The sequence below is a fragment of the Loxodonta africana genome, chromosome 16 (genome assembly GCF_030014295.1).
Source record: "Loxodonta africana isolate mLoxAfr1 chromosome 16, mLoxAfr1.hap2, whole genome shotgun sequence".
NCBI lineage: Eukaryota > Metazoa > Chordata > Mammalia > Proboscidea > Elephantidae > Loxodonta > Loxodonta africana.
This window is the reverse complement of record NC_087357.1, coordinates 34,032,535-34,049,871: the sequence shown is the minus strand read 5'-3', so window position 1 is coordinate 34,049,871 and position 17,337 is coordinate 34,032,535. Positions and strand designations below refer to the sequence as shown.

At 44.0% G+C, this 17,337-nt stretch overlaps 1 protein-coding gene across 1 annotated transcript in view; it reads right to left on the bottom strand.

Annotated features, from left to right (window-relative positions):
- Positions 1–2,059, bottom strand: part of DNMBP (dynamin binding protein) — a 134,222-nt gene extending 132,163 nt beyond the window's left edge. Inside the window, exon 1 of the mRNA XM_064269453.1 lies at positions 1,954–2,059. The gene's annotated coding sequence lies outside the window, so the exon portion shown is untranslated. The remainder of the gene's footprint in view (positions 1–1,953) is intronic.
- Positions 2,060–17,337: the final 15,278 nt, after the last annotated feature.

Genomic DNA, 17,337 nt, shown 5'->3' with positions numbered 1-17,337 from the left:
GACGGAGTATCTATAAAGGTTATTATCTCAGCCGAAAATACACACAGTATGAACACTTGTATAATAGACATCTTACCACATTTTCTGAGTCAGAATGTTCTTGGCTTATTGCAAAAGGTATCTGTTGCACTGCACAGACCCCATTCCCAGGTCAGACTTTGGCTATTCTCCACGGAGCACAAAGCACGCCATTCCAGTCTCGCATCTGTGAACCCTTTTTTTTTTTGGTCACAATTAGTGACACGTGTTTCAAGTTAACGTGTAAAATCAGGGAACTTCAGAGATGGAAGGAGGCCCTAGAGATCTTTCCACTCAATATTTTAGGAAAAAATAGGTCCTGCAGGATAAACTAACCTGCTCTCCGCTCCCCACCTTGAATCTATTCATGCCGGGAGAGTAATAAATGCAGCACTAGCTCTGAGAAATCACTGACTGGTGGTGCAATGGTTAAGAACACAGCTGCTAACTGAAAGGTTGACGGTTCAAACCCAGCCAGCTGCTCTGTGAGACAAAAGACCTGTCAATCTTCTCCCGTAAATATCACAGCCTAGAAAACCCTATGGGGCAGTTCTACTCTGTCACACGGGGTCACTATGAGTGGAAATCAACGCAACGGCACCTAACAACAACAAGCTGTTGGGTACTTCAATCTTACAAAATACTACTACAGATTAAACAATCCTACTTTCCCCCTGTAACTCATCTATGTAAATGACAGGAGCTAAACTATGCTCGAACTCTAAATATTAGTGTTACCAGCAATCTGGTGGCTTGCCAGATACTACAGCATTACTAATTACAAAAAGAAAATATTTCAACAAAAGATGCCTGCAGGAGAAAGATAATGGTAATTTGTTTCTGAAAAGATTACAGCCTCCGACACCCTCGGGGCTGTTCTACTCTGTCCTATAAAGTAGCTGGGAGTCAGAATTGACTCGAGGGCACAGAACCAAAACCAAGACCAGTCAAGACCCTGAGTGGTACACACGGTTAAGAGCTTGACTACTAACCTAAAGGCTGGCAGTTCAAACCCTCCCTGTGGTGCTGCAGAAGAAACGTCTGGTGATTTGCTTCAGTAAAAGATGAGTCAGCTCAACAGCAACCGGTTAGTGGTTAAAGGTAAGTTACCAATATTACAGGACAGGACTGCCTTCATTATTCTATAAATGAGACAGGCAATAAGGGATAATGCAATTGAATTTAAAGCTGAGCTTTAAACACCAAGCATTCTCCATATCTCCTAATTTGTGGCAGATCTGGCCAATTTGTAACCCCAATATGCCTTTATTCAAATCATCCTTTATTCATCATCAGTGAGAATGACAGAACCGTCACTCCTTTCAAGAGAAATGCTTTGAGAAATTGATGCCTGGTGGACATCAGTACCTGCTACCGGAATAAAGGAGTTTGTGAGTAACTAAAAATCCACCCTAACCAAACCTGCATCTCCAACCAAACAGGTCTCCCTCTTGCTTCGGAAACCATCCATCCCTGCCTCCCTGGCCCTGACTCACGGACTCCTATACCGACTGGATGTGTGACTTTGAGCAGGGAAGATGAATTTCTTCATCTGTAAAATAAGAGGGTTGGGCTAATGCTGAATTTCAGCTCTCAAATTCTCAAATTCGCCTCACTGCCTGAATGGCAGGGTGGTGCAGTGAAAAGAGCCCTGGGCTTGACACCAAAAAAGTCCATGCTCGCATCCCTCTGACTGGGGCCACCCAGCCTCTCCAGCTAGGGGGCCTCCCAGGGTCTCGACCTGATCCGGGACGAGAGTGGTTAGTCCGAGAAGGGACTCCGGGGCACTCCCGGCCGAGCGCAGCGGCTGCCTTGGGGAAGAGGCCGGTGCAGGCCCGGTCGCGCGGCGCGTCCCCCGGAGCGCGGGAGCCCTCGGCCCGCGGCCCCCGCACAGCAGCTCCGGGCTCCCCGCCCAGCCCTGGCCCTGCTCCTGACCTGCTCTCCGCAGCCCGCCGGTCCCTCGGCGCGGTTGGCAGCCACGGCCGCCAGTCCCTGGCCCGCTGTCACCGCGGCCCCTGGAAGCCGCGGGCGGGTCAATCCGGTCTGACTCAGCGCAGCCGCCCCGCCTCCAGCCTCCCGCCCGGGCTTCCGCCTCGGCCGGCGCGGACCGCGCGGTCCCGGGACGCTCGCTCGGCTCCCTGCTCGCCGACCTCCCCGACGCCCGCCCGGCTCTCGCGCCCCCTGGCGGCCGACTCCCCGGCCCCGCCCGCCTCGGGACGTCAGAGGGGCGGTGCTCCGAGGACCTCCACTGGGGGAAACTGAGGCATTGGGTGCGGAGCTGCCGCGGAGAGCCCCGCCTGGGGCCCGCCCCCGGTGCATCTCCGCGGCTCCCAGCCGTGCCAAGCGGGCTGGGCTAGTGCAGCCTTGGCGCCCGCTGCCTGCCGGGCGCCCTCTGCCTACGTGCTGCCCTGGTTCATACCAAGTCCCTATACTGCTCTCGTCTCCCACACCGCCCTCCAACTCAGAAAAAAGTCAGAATTCAATCTAGAGAAGTTCAGCTCTATTTCTGTCTGTTTGTGGTGGTGTCCTCCTTGCTACCCCGAGGCAATTTCCTATATCATGTCATACAATAACTCATTTGTTTCTGTTTGTCCCGTTTCTTTTGAGCAAAGTCTCTCAGGACATCTTTGAGAATTTAAAAGCAAAGAATGACAGAAGGCAAGAACTAGGCGGGGCTTAGAGAACACTTCTAAGTCACTCTTGAATCCCTGCAATATTCTCTTTGTGTATTAAAGGTCACGCTGCTTAGCTATGTCGCTTGAATTTCTGTACTTCACCTACGAGATTATGAAGAATGAAGTAAATCTATCGCTATGCGTGCATAACAGAGATAAATCTTGTTTCAAAAATTCCATCGGAATACATCATTTTTCCCTTCTTTTCCTCTGCTTCCTGATGCCTGTGAACACTGTTGGCAGAATACCAAAGTCCTGGGTTTTTGACAAAATTCTTAGCAAATGATTCATTTGCCTGTGAAACAGTGCCTGGTCTCCCCTCAAGAGTAAATTATTAGTATTGCAAATCTAATGCCTTTACTTTTGAAGATACAGTTACTACTAGTTAACTACAATTTTGTTTGCTGTGGTTGCGCTTTGCTAGTGTTTTTTGGATGAAGAATCAAGCATGCCATATAGGAAAGCAAGATGAGCTAAAAACCGATGTAGATGTAAAAAAAAAAAAAATTCATGTTAAAAAGAAAAATTTCAGGATTCCTTAACATAGATTAAAATTAATCTGAACTTTTTCTTTCTATCACCTGAGTCAGCTTCAAAATGATCTACTTACTGAATCTGAATCTTTTAAAAAAAAAATTATAGTATTTTAGGTGAAAGTTACACATAGCAATTAGTTAACACGAGGTCATTCTGGAATAGGGTGGGCCCTAATTCAATATGATTGGTGTCCTTATAAAAAGAAGAGACTGACACGCAGAGGGAAGATGGCCATGATAAGACAGAAGCAGAGGCTGGAGTTATTCTGCCATAAGCCAAGGAACACCTGTGGCTACCAGATGCTGAAAGAGATGAAAAGTGTTCTCCCAGAGCCTTCGGAGAGAACATGGCCCAGCTGACACCCTGAAGTTGGACTTTAGGCCCTCTAAAACTGTGGGAAAATAAATTTCTGTTATTTTTAGCCACTCAGCTTGTGGCAATTTGTTACAGCCCCCCTAGGAGACTGATACAGTGAGCAAGAGAGCAAGTGCTATGAGATGAGATTGGAAAACAGACAGAGGTCAAGACTGTTCAGGGCCTGGTGAGGCCTGGTAAGGAGAATGAATTCCATGCTGAGTCAGTGAATTGATACACTATAAAATATCCTCAATCAAAAGGACGGAAATGAAAATGATCAAGAGATAAATATGTCTGGAACTGCGTTATTAGTAGTCTACACACATGTGTCATATTAAAACTAAAAAGAATCCCACCCCCCATAATCCTTAACCAACCAAAACACAGATCAACCTCTGTGCATGGAGATTGATCTCGTTAATTACAACCATTTGAGTGTGTCATCCTTCAATCTCATGTCTTAACCTAAATCCAATCTGTCAAGACACCCTGCCTCTAAAAGTTTCCATCATTGTCATGACGGACTGCATCACTAACAGCCTGGCATGTTTAGGCTCCAAATCAAAGTAAACTCCCCATAGCTCCCCTCTGGAATGTTCCATGCCACAGCCACAAGCTGCTGTTAGCAATGGCAAGCTGGTGAGAGAGAGTAGCAAGCTGCTAAAACGAATCAAAGTTAGGCTTGTTCATGGTACAAACTGTCAATCCTGAAATAGCCACAGGCTTGGCTCTGGAAGAAGCGCAGATAAAGTAATGCATCCTTGCTTCTATTACTGAAGAAGACATGGTCCAACAATTTAGCGGTAGAATATAGAAGGCATCCTAAGAAGGAAGGGGTACAGCATGGAAATGCTATTTGCTGTTGGTTAAAATAGTGCCAAAACGTACCTAGGAGTCTCAGGACAGAGGTTCAGGAAGGAGAGGATTAAAGGTGGACCCAGATGGGTATATGGCGGGGGGAGGGGGTGTTCAGGAGAGTTTGGAGGGAGGGTGTCTGTCTGGTGGACTTGGGCTAGGGCACAGGTGACTTCTGGAAGAAGACGCTGGAGGCCATTTAGTTCCTGTTAGGAACAGACCCTGGCTGGCAAGAGTAAGGCCAATTCCTGTTGTTTCCCATACTTTAGTCCTTCTTGTACCACTTTTATGGTTTTTGCCATAGTCTTGTACTCTCAGATAACCATCATAATGCTTCTTGACTAAACGTCATACCACTTTTTTAATTTTTTGTTTAAGGTTTTTATTTAAATTGACTCGTTTTGTTTTTAAGGGGCTGCCTGGGTGGTACAAACATTTAAGCACTAGCCTACTAGTGGAAAGGTTGGTGGTTGGAATCCACTCAGAGTTACCTTGGAAGGAAAGCCAGGCATTCTACTTCCAAAAAGTCTGCAGCCATTGAAAAACCCTGTGGAGTGCAGTTATATTCTGAAACATGTGGGATCGCCGTAAATTGGAACAGGCTAAATACCAACTGGTTGGTTGTTTTTAAAAGGAAATTTTGTATCACACCCATAAACGAAAACCCAGGATAGATTGCAATTCATAAAAACCAAAAGCCAAAGCCATTGCCATCAAGTTGATTCTGATTCATAGCAATCCTAAAGGACAGAGTAGAACTGCGCCATAGAGTTTCCAAGGCTGTAACTCTTTAGGAAAGCAGACTGCTACATCTTTCTCCTGTGGAGTGGCTGATTGGTTCAAGCCGCTGACCTTTTGTTTGGCAGTCGAGCACTTTAACCGCTGCACCACCATAGGAGGTAACTTTTAAAATAAATACAACAGAAACAAAACTGTATTATTAAATTTCAGTTCTGAGACTGAGGCCTACTCTATTTGTTAAAGAATGAAATTTGCCAGCATGATGGTTAATGTTATGTATCAGCTTGGGTAGGCCATGATTCTCGGTGGTTTGGCAGACATTATGTAATCATCCTCCATTTTGTGATCTGATGTGAGCAGCCAAACTGTTGGAACGGGAGTTTAGTTTCCTTGGGGGTATGGCCTGCATCCAGTACAGATGGATGCTCTGACAAAGCTCACGCTCTTTCTGGATCTCTGGTTCTTAGGATGTGAGATCCCTTCAGCCTACTGCCTGACCTGCAGATTTTGGATTCTCTAGTTTGCTGCAGCCCTGTGAGCAAGCAGCCTGCCGCCTGACCTATAAGTTTTACATTCATCAGCCCCTGCAAACATGTGAGTCAGGAGAATTCTGCAGCCTGTTGCCTAACCCACAGATTTGGGACTTGCCAGCCTCCACAACTGTGTGAGCCATTTCCTTGAAATAAATCTCTCTATATATTTCTTTATTCATTTCACTGGTTTTGCTCCCCTAGAGAACCCAGCCTAAGGCAGCCAGTGTTAGAAAGTTAGGACCAAATGCAAACTTTCCCCTTGATCTGTTTAGAAGGATCTAAAGAAGCTGATGAGAGAATAACTTTTTCACTAAGTGATTTATTGTCCAGTCACTGCATCGCCCCAAATTGGCTCCTGTACACCTGAATTGTCTTGAGGGACAGCTTGAGTACCATTGTGATTCTGGACCTGTATTTTGGAAAAACTTGATTTGTCCATGATAACAGAGCCTGTAAAGCATAAAGCCAAGATCCAAACCCCTATCTATGAGGTTTCAAAGTCTATGCTCTTTCCACTGTGCAATGCAGGCTCCCCACTCACCTAGTTTCGCTGCTTTGCTCAGAATAGGTCATGTTTGCCTTCCTCTAACACTATTTTGTCTTGCAGCATTCAAGAAGCATAGGGATGCTGTGACCTTCAAGGTCCCTCCTGAAAATGTGCCAAGAACTGTATGCCACACTCCTGAGGAAGCTGGACTCCTGTGGGGCCTGGCGGGACTGTGCTTCTTTCGATGTGATGTTGGGCCTCCCTACACAGCTTTGGAGTGCATTACTTGTATAAGCAGCTGGGCCACAATGCTGTCTCTTGTTAAACTTGTGGCCAAGTTCATGACCCCCACCCCCATAGGACAGTTTGATATAAGTGTACTGTGCATTACAGAAATGAGTCATCTGACTTCATACCACACTAAGTCACATCTACATTTAGGCAAGCAATGCAGAGAGCTGAATGATAGCACAGATTTTGATTCTTTGGCTTCTGACAGCGCTGATCTCCATCACTTTATACAGTACTGTAAAAAGTTATATTGTTGTCATTGGATGCTGTTGAGTCGTTTTTGACTCATCATGAACCCCACGTGACAGAGTAGAACTATCATAGGGTTTTCTTGGCTGTAATCTTTACAGAAGCAGATTGCTACTGGATGGGTTCGAACTACCAACCTTTCAGTTAGCAGCATAGTGTTTAACCATTTGTACTCCTTAAAGAGTAATAATATACCACTCACTATCCTCACAGATGGTGAATTCCTTGAAGACAGGGACTATTGGATTTGTCTCTGTGTCTCTATTGCCTAGCAAGGTACCTGGTGCACAAAAAAAATAAATAACCTAACCCATTGCTGTCGAGTGGATTCCAACTCAGGGAGAGCCAATGTGTTACAGAGTAGAACTGCTCCATAAGGTTTTCTTGGCTGTAATTTTTATGGAAGCAGGTCTCCAGGCCTTTCTTCCATGGTGCCACCAGGTGGGTTGGAACCACCAACCTTTCAGTTAATAGTAGAGAACAAATCGCTTGTACCACCAGCAATTTATTGTTGTTATTAGGTGCCGTCGAGTTGGTTTCAACTTATACCACCCTGTGTACCACAGAACAAAACACTTCCTGGTCCTGTGCCATGCTCACAATTGTTGTTGTGCTTGAGCCCATTTTTGCAGCCACTCTGTGTCAATTCATCTCGTTGAGGGTCTTCCTCTTCTTCACTCACACTGTGCTTTACCAAGCATGATGTCCTTCTCCAGGGACCGATCCCTCCTGATAACATGTCCAAAGTATGTAAGACGTAGTCTTGGCATCCCTGCTTCTAAGGAGCATTCTGGTTGTACTTCTTCCAAGACAGATTTGTTCATTCTTTTGGCAGTCGGTGGTATATTCAATGTTCTTCGCCAACACCACAATTCAAAGGCGTCAATTCTTCTTCAGTCTTTCTTACTCATTGTTCAGGCCTGTTCTTCTTCATGTAGTCCAGCATCTTGGATTATTCGCCCAGCATACAGATTGAATACCTATGGTGAAAGGATACAACCTGATGCACACCCTTCCTGACTTTAAACCACACAGCATCTCCTTGTTCTGTCCAAACAATTGCCTCTTGATCTGTGTACAGGTTCCTCACGAGCACAATTAAGTGTTCTGGAATTTCCATTCTTCACAATGTTATCCGTAATTTCTTGTGATCCACACAGTCAAATGCCTTTGCATAGTCAATAAAACACAGGCAAACATCCTTCTGGTATTCTCTGCTTTCAGCCAGGATCCATCTGATATCAGCAGTGATATCCCTGGTTCCACATCCTCTTCTGAGTCCAGCCTGAATTTCTGGCAGTTCTCTGTCAATATACTGCTGCAGCTGCTTTTGAATGATCTTCAACAAAATTTTGCTTGTGTGTGATATTAATAATGTTGTTCGATGATTTCCACATTCGGTTGGATCACCTTTCTTGGGAATAGGCATAAATATAGATCTCTTCTAGTTGGTGTGCCTAATAAATGTTTGTTGAACTATTGAGTTCATTTGCATTAAGAGACATGGAAAAAATTAAAATGGTGCTTGAATTAAATAAAGTTAAAATGCCTTTTTTTTTTCTGTTGCCATCCATTCTTCTTTACTTAGAAACAGTATTCTGATTTTTTGCATGAGGATGAATTAGACACCATCAAGACATTGATGATGAAATTAAGAAATGGAGAGAGATTCCAGACTACATAACTGAGTACCTGGGTACAGCTGTGTCTGGAATCCCCTCCTATAAAATTTTAAATATGTGGGCCATTAAAGGTCCTTTTGTAAACTATGGGCTCGCCATAGTTTACAGTCTGAAACAGTAAACATAGTTTACAGTCTGAAACACTTACTGTTTCTTAGCAAAATGAGAAAAAAAAATTTAATTTACAAGACTTTAAAAAAAATTGTTGAGATTATGTCTTTCCTAATTTTTGGCAGTAAAGTATTCATGAATTAATGGTGACAGTAGATAGCAATTGTGTTTTCTTTAATTGCCCTTAACTGGCAAAACAGAAAGTAGACCCTTTTATGTATTCTTCAATTAAAATCTTTTTCATTGATTTGTGAAATCAAGGTGTGTTATAAACTATGGTGTCTGTACAATACTATATTTGGACATAAAAAAAGAAAAAAATAGTGGTTACTTTATTTATTGGTTTATTTATACCTCATCTGATCCCAGAAGAGATTTAAGGAGACTCACTTGACTCCTTTGATCTAACGCCCAGAAGGGACTCTTCATTCCAACACTCACGTGGGATAATCTAAAAGGTAGTCAAAGAGGCTATTCCTCCCTCCTTCTGTGGGTTGGACATGGATCCAAGCAATGATTTCATTTGCCTTCTCCCCAGGATGTGCAGTAGGAGGCAGTCTGTCACACCCTGAGGGCTCTTTCTGGGCTGTGGCCATCCATTACATAATGGCTCCAGGCCCCCTGCTTCTGCTGTGATGCTACGTCTTAGCCTGAGGTGCTGCAGCACCTTGAGGGGGTGAGGGTGAAGGGTTGAAGGAATGTGTGATAAGTGAATGGAATGACGGTAGAAAAAAGAAAGATCCAAGAGTAGAAGGGTGGGGAGGAACACGAAGTGGTAAGGGGAGGAATAGGAGAAAGTGGGAGAAAAAGAGCCATTATAAATAGTGGAGCCTAACTTTTGGGAGGAGGGAGCTGCTTGATGTTTGCTCAGGCATTTGCCCAGGGGGAATGTTTATTCGTGGTTTAATAACCAGAATGAAGTTAGTGTTAAAGTAGAAATGAAGCAATATTCCAGGCAGAAGGCGGGCACAGGGCGTGTGGTGCAGGATGTATATCGGGAGTGTGTGTATTAAACAAAGCATAATACCACGTACGTGAAGAGAATGCTCATGCCCCGTGAACTTGGACTTCTCTAGTTCTGACAGCAGATTGTCCCATGCTGTTCCTCTTTCTCGATCCTTAGTTTTGAGGTGGCTGCTTGCGTTCAGGGTGTTTTCTGTGGCCATGGAAAAAGTGAATCGTACCGGCTTGTTTGTGACTAGACTCAATGTGGTTTGGAGGCTACGCGGCCTTGGACCTAGGCTTCTGGTATGCTGAGATCAGATTGGGAAATAACACACACACACACACACACACACAAACACGTACCAACCAGGCTCTTCCCTGCTTCAGGATCTCTGGGCTTGCTATTCCTTAGGCCTCTTTGAAAACCTGGCCTTTTTGAATCCTTTAGGTCTCAGCCCGAACATTGCCTCTTCAGAGAGGTCTTCCCTAACCATCCTATCTCAAATAGATCCCCTATGATTTACTCTGTCAGCACCACTCTCACAGTTATTAATCCTTCTATGTATTTGTTTATTAACTTGTTTTATTCTTTGTCTCTCCGTCTAGACTCCCTCCAGCTCTAAATAGGTAGAAACCACGTCTCTGGTTTACCACTGTCTCCCCCACTCTTAACAGTGTCTCATGCATAAGTAGGACTTAATAAATATGTGTATGATGAATGAATGAATGAATAAACACATTAACTGGTCTGAAATTATAGCCTGGATCTTCAACAGAAATAAACTTGCCTCCATTGTATTGGGATCTTGTAATTTTGAATAAATTTCAAATTGAAGGAGACTGTGTTTGGCTATTCAAAGTATCCTGTTGGTGGATAGAACAGGTTGGGATGTGAGACATTGTTTATCGATTTCGATCCTTTGGAAAAGGGAGAAGAGTCTCTCATCTTAAGAAGAGCAATGCTGCTTAGAATGTTTCTGGACACGCTTTACATCTTTTCTGGCTTTAGTATTTGTGCCAAGGGTGCATGTCCACAATCCAGTGACAAGTGATTTGGGGCAAATAAATGGGAACTATTCAGGGCAAGATACAACAGTTATTCAAAGGCCAAAGTCCCTACTGTCAAAAACACGTACTCTTTAGACAGACAAAACGTTGTCACAGTCACCTACTGGGTCAAGTTGACTACGCTAGCTCTTTTATTTAAAAAGAGTTGATTTTGTTTTGTTTGCTCTTTCCTGTGTTCTGTTTTACATACATTCACTTGAAGTATGAACATGGCAGTTATACCATTCAGTATGGTGAACGCAATTGGTTACTTGTGTTTTATTTATTTATAGCCGACTTAATTTGCAAAAAAAAAAAAAAATTGAGATGGTTTATGTACACCTACTCCTCATTTATCAACTGTCTCATTATCTGACGTTTCACATTTAGGACAATAGTAAAAAATCTACTATCCAACTATTTTGCGCATTAAAGACCTCTCCGACCTGCGCGTCCTATTGCTAGCAGCTCAGCCAGAGAGCAGAGGGAGGAGTGGTGCCACGCCCAGGGTATTTAACCCCATTCTGGAACCCGCAGGGTGCCCAATGCTCCGGCTCCTTCCTGCTTGTGCCACCCCTCCTTCCTCCTGGCTCTCTCCCATGTGCCTTTGGCGTGTCTCATCTGCCATCTTGCACTGGTGCCAGGAGTGGGCATGAGCCTGCGTGAAGCTGATCCCTGGCGGAGTCCAGTGGGCACTGCCCAGACCACGCCACCCAGCTTTCTATACCAAGTGCTCCGGGGACCCCAAGCTGGGACACTGGGATGCTGAGGATGCCTGCCTAGCAGCCCAAAGCAGCATGAATTCTGATTCTGGCAAGCAGAGTGAGGGCGAGCCCATGACCACCAAAGTTTACAGAGGGACCGCGCGGTCACCCAGCTTGGAGGGCTGGGGCCAGTGGGGAGGAGAGGCTGGGGCAGGAAATCTTGAGTATTTCATATAGCACTGATTTTCCGAATAATGACCTGGTCTTTGGAACCTAACCATGTCAATAAGGGAGGGGTGGGTGTAGTAGTTTTCTGTTACTGGGTAACATATTAGCACAAACTTAACAGCTGAAGACAGCACACATGTATTATCTCAAAGTTTCTCTTGGTCAGGTGTCCAGGCACAGCTTCGCTGAATCATCTGCGCAGGCCTCACAGGGCTGCTGCACTCAGCGTTCTGGCCCAAGCTCATTTAGGTTATTGGCAGGATTCATTTCCTGGTGACTGTATGACTGGGGGGAAACCCTGGTGGTGTAGTGGTTAAGTGCTACGGCTGCTAACCAAAGGGTTGGCAGTTCAAATCTGCCAGGCGCTCCTTGGAAACTCTATGGGGCAGTTCTACTCTGTCCTATAGGGTTGCTATGAGTCAGGATCAACTCAACGGCACTGGGTTTGGTTTTTTTTTTTTTTTGTATGACATGGGGAGCTCCGGTGGTACAGTGGCTAAAAACTATAGCAAGCTACCACTGCTAATCAAAAGGTCAGCACTTCGAATCCACCAGCCACTCCTTGGAAATTGAATGGGACAGTGCTACTCTGTCCTATAGTGTTGCTGTGAGTTAGAATTGACTCGATGGCAATGAGTATTCCTGGGGCTCCCATTTTCCTGCTAGCTGTTGGCCAGGGACCACACTAAGCTCCTAAAAACTGCCCTTCTTCAGAAGCAGTTCACAACCTACCTGTTTGCTTTCTTCCTACAAGGCCAGACAGAAAAAAGGCTCTGTTCCTAAAGGGCTCACCTGATCAGGTCAGGCCCATCTGGGATAATTTCTATTTTGATGAACTCAAAATCAGCTGATTTGGGGCCTTGATTATATCTGCAAAATCCTTTAGCCGAATAATGTAACATAATCATGGGAGTGATAGCTCATCATCAGGGACAGACTACCCAATAAATAAGGTAAGCACATGCTTAGGACATCAATAAAACAGGGCACCAGTTGTGCAAAACAAAGACCTATAGATGCTGTCTTAGGCTGGGTTCTTTAGAAAAGCAAAACCAGTAAAGTGTATAAATATATAGATAGAGATTTATATCAAGGAAATGGCTCACATGATTGTAGAGACTGGAAAGTTCCAAGTCTGTGGATCAGCATAGAGGCTTCTCCTGCTTCATGTAGCCACAGGGACTTGTGAACCTAAGATCGGCACATCGGAGAGCAGGGGTCTTGTTCACAGGCTGTGAAGATCTACGAATTTCAAGACTGGCAGGCAAGACCCCAAGGCTTCTCCTGATTCATGTAGCTGCAGAGGTTGGCGAATCCAAGATCGGCAGGTCAGAGAGCAGGACTCTTGCTCACAGCTGTGAAGACCATCGAATCCCAAGACTGGCAGATAAGCTGCTAGCTCCAGTCCCAAGTACTGGAGATCAGACGAGCAGGAGGCAGTTGCAGGATCCAGAGCAAGCAAAAGCCAGAGTGCTCATTTATATTCAGATGCAAGCCACATGCCCAAGGAAACTCCCTTTGAACTGACTGGCTACTCACAGCAGATCCCATCATGGGAGTGATCACATATAAACACTGAGAATCATGGCCCAGCCAAGCTGACACATAATCTTAACCATCACAGATGCCAAGCAGACGGGACACAAGGAAAAGCAAGCGCTGCAGCGGAAGGGAACTAGCAGGGCATTAAATGAAAATGACACCAGCTCCAGTGCATGAGAATGTGCTGGCCAGAAATAAAGTTCAAGAAGGGTCACAAGGGCACCCACGCATGAGGCTGTTTAAGCTTCAAGACCTCTACCACTTCAGCACCGTTGATATCTGCCTCCCATGGTCCGCCCCTGTGTAACTGAAACTCCTTGTCTTGGCATTTCTCGTGGGAGTATACTATTTCATTCTAATAAACAAGAGGTGGAGGGGGCTGTTGAGTCAAGTTCTTACTACATTCATGCAACATGCAACTGAATACAACATGAGTGTTTACTGGGCAAGAATGGATTATATTAACAGATAACAGGTCTCTGACCCATTTTGAGAGAACCATCTTGTACATCCATGTCTGCTGATCCAGCAATTCCAGCCAAGAGGGCCAGCAATGCTGTTTGCCATGATACAAACACAAGGGTGTGCTCTTGCACACAACCTGGTAAACAACCAATGGGAAGTCCAGTCCCAGATGACACACGAAAGTGAGGAAACTCAAATAAGTCAACCATTGCAATGAATTCAATCAAGTTACCTTTTAACTGTGTAGCATTTATGTACAGACTCAGGTCCTAAGTTTTGTAAACAATATAACTTTAATTTTAAAATATGTTTAGCATACACATGTATGCAATCTAGCATAAATTTAATATACCACTAACATGGGCAATAATTTAATATAATACTAAGATAGCAAACATCCAAAAATACTGGAAATATTAATATTCACCTAACACAAACAGTTTAAATTTTTGTATCAAGTGAGTTGTGTTTTTTACTGTCTGTTGAGCAGGACACGATACTTGATATTGTTCTAATAAATGAGCTATTAGGCACATTAAGATGATATAAAATTCAGTATTTATTTATCATACAAAATGTTTCTGTTTTGCAACAATGAGTGTGTTTCTTAATTCTTCTTCCAAGAAAGCAATGAAGAACGTGGATATATCCAATGAAGAATGCATGAAGTCGTCCAAGAAATTAGCGCAGGCTTATTCTGATGACTTAAATACAAGCCTTTGTGGAGAAGTGTGACAATTTCTTAGGTGAGAACTAAGTCTACAGATTCAGGAAGGACAGATTTTACTCATGATCACAAACTGCACAACAGAATGCTCATTTTCATCCCTAAAGAGACTCAGAAACCGTCACGTGCAACAAAATGATTCAAGAAAAAATAGATTCGCTATCTTTATTATGATGTAAGTAGATATTGTTCTGCAGCTTAACTGTGATGAAATCATTGACAAACTTGTAAGAGCAAAGAATAGAAAGAAATGGTTTTAATTATAACATGTCAGAGACGAAAGATCTATCCAAAAATAAAATATGGTAATTTGTTGCCATATTTGTTTTCTGATCACTAAATTTTCTTTTATGACATCTTTTCATTTATAATTATACCATTTATTATGAAACCAGCATCAAAATTGAAGTATGAGGCATTTAAAGCAAAATTAGTGAAAATCAATTTTTCGTTGTGGGAGATCAACAGAATTTTATATTGATTGTTGAAACAGCTAAGTTCACTGACTTGTTTTCTTTGCTGTAGAATATGTGGAATATTCTTTTTGTAGAAAATGTAGTATACAGCAAAAATCTTAGTACCCCACATCCACTAAAAATTTTATAATCCAGTTCACCTCATTTCACTAAAATGGCATATGCCACTTTCACGTTCAACCACTAATACTATAGTCTCATTTAAAAAGAAGTTACATCATGGATAGCTAAGACACACACACACATATGTATACATATGTATATATAACTCACATGTTCTGTTTGAATCCATGAGTGAGTATAGGCGAGGGCGCCACAGATAACCAGTGGTTAGGGCCTTCATGTGCCTTAATCTGGCCCGGCTCATCATATTCACAGGTTTGGCCCACCTGCAAGAGAAGGGAATTACACAAAGGTCACTGAGAGTCACCTTAGGATTCTCCCTACCACGGTTTATGATTTAAAAAAAAAAAAGTATTCAAACTATTAATAATAGATAAAAGAAGAAAAAATAGTGAAACAGGAGAGAACAAAAAAAATAATGTGAAAATAATCCTGGAGGTCATTCATTCAGCAAATGTGCTTCTCTGTGCCAGGCACTTTCCTGAGTGCTGGGCATACAAAGCCAAAAAGAACAGAGTGGCTTGATTCAGCTTCTTGGGGAAATTGCGCCTAACCTCCAATCTCCCCTGTGACCCTAAGTCCTCCATGTTCCTGTCAGACTCATCGGCTGGCTGACGATCACCCAGCCTGCCAGTTCTCTGACAGTCTGAGGCAGGAGCTGCCTTCCCCTCCTTACTGACTATGATTTACTGACTTAATCCCCACAAACTCCAAGTCAGGTAGATATGATCTCCATTTTTCCCAGATGAGTAACTATGACTCAAAGAAGGCACGTTAACTTGCTCTAAGTCACATAGCAAATAAGGAGCAGAGCTAGGACTAAAACCCAGATCTGTCAGCCCAAAACTTGTGCCCTTACCTACAAGGTTCTACCACCTTAGGAAGTACCGCGTATCCAGGCTGGCATTCTGCGCAGAAGAGTTCCTTTTAAAAAATCCTAGATCTAGAATATACTGATGGTAGAAAGGGTACCGACCAGGAAATTGCTGGGCCTGATGTGGAGTACTGTACTCTTGCCCTGTCAACCTTGCCCACCCTTCTCCTGCCCTTGTCTGCAGTGAGAAATTTTCATATAGTCATTGCCAGGCCCAGTATTTCCCAGATAACATTGTGTGTTTGTTATCACCTCCTGCCACTTGAGTTTTACTCAGGGTTTGGTTGAAAATCTTCATCTCCTTGAGTGCTTACAACCCTCAGGGTGGCAGGAAGGAGGGATCTGAAGAAAGGCTACTGGGAGGCTTGAAGAGGGTGGTGACGCCATAGGGAGATGATGGGAAGCACTCTCGATAGCCAGGGTGGACTTAATAACTCGTGGGTTGCCAGGTGTTTCGGCATCCCTGCCACCGTGCCTGGGCTCAGACCGTGGGACTGACTTCCCAGCTCCGTCTAGCCCCTGCTCCAGCCAGCTCTTCAGGCTGCAGACAGGGTGATGGTTCTCACTCTGATCCTGCCACTCCCCTCAGTAGAACACTTCAACGGCTCTTTGTTTTTCCTGGGATAAAGTCCAGACTCTTGAATATGGTCCAAAGGTTCTTCATGATCTGGTCCCTCTGGCCTCCTCTTTCGACAGCTCACTCAGTTCCAACCATACTGAATTTCCTGCCATTCTCCTGAATAAACTATGCTCTTTAAGCCTCCAGGACTTTGCACTTGCAGCCTAATTATTTGCCCCCCCCCCCTTTTTTTTTAACCCGGCTCATGCCTCTTTATTCTCCCTTACTGCATCTCACAGTAGACTTCACCAGCTCTGGGATGCCTTTCCTGATCTTCCCAAGACTCTATTAGGGCCCTACCCACTGGCACCTCCTCCCACCAAGTATTTACTGAATCACAGCAATTATCACGGTGCATTGTAATGACCTGTTTGTGTCTTCCAACTCACTGTGGCCACCCTGAGTCATGGACTGTATCTTATTCTCCTTAATATCGTCTGCATTTATTGAAAGGAAGGATTCAAGAAATGTCCCCTGAGTAAATGAATGGGTGGGTGGACGGAAGTCTGCAGCTGTGCCAGGGAAAGAACTGTGACCATATTTTACAAACATCAGCTCTGTTAAGTGACTATGTACCAGAAAACACGAAAACAAAATAAATGATATTCAGACAATCTGGAAAATTCCTAGTGCATATGGAAACCTCAGGCATAAAGTTTCACTGAATTGAAGAGCCCTCTCAGGTAGCTGCTTCTTCACAACAAGAAAAGAACAAAGGAATATTGGATTCACATTGGGAAGAAAGAAAACAAAAAAAGTAAAGAACGAATTAATCATGTGAGGAGACCTGCTCCGTTTTTAAATGGGAAGACACTTATCTTTCCTTTCTCTTTTAACCACAGGCTGAGAGATTGCTCAAGTAACAGAAAAATTAATGTATGTGTTAATCCTAAGCCTGAATGGTCTGCTGAGGAGGGCAGGTTGTCACAGCTAGAGCACCTAGTGTTTTCTGATGGGTGTAGGGATGCTTGTTAAGGAGCTAAACTGCTCTGTGGTAAGAAAAAACCAAACTTGTTGCCATCGAGTTGATTCCGACTCATGGTGACCCTAT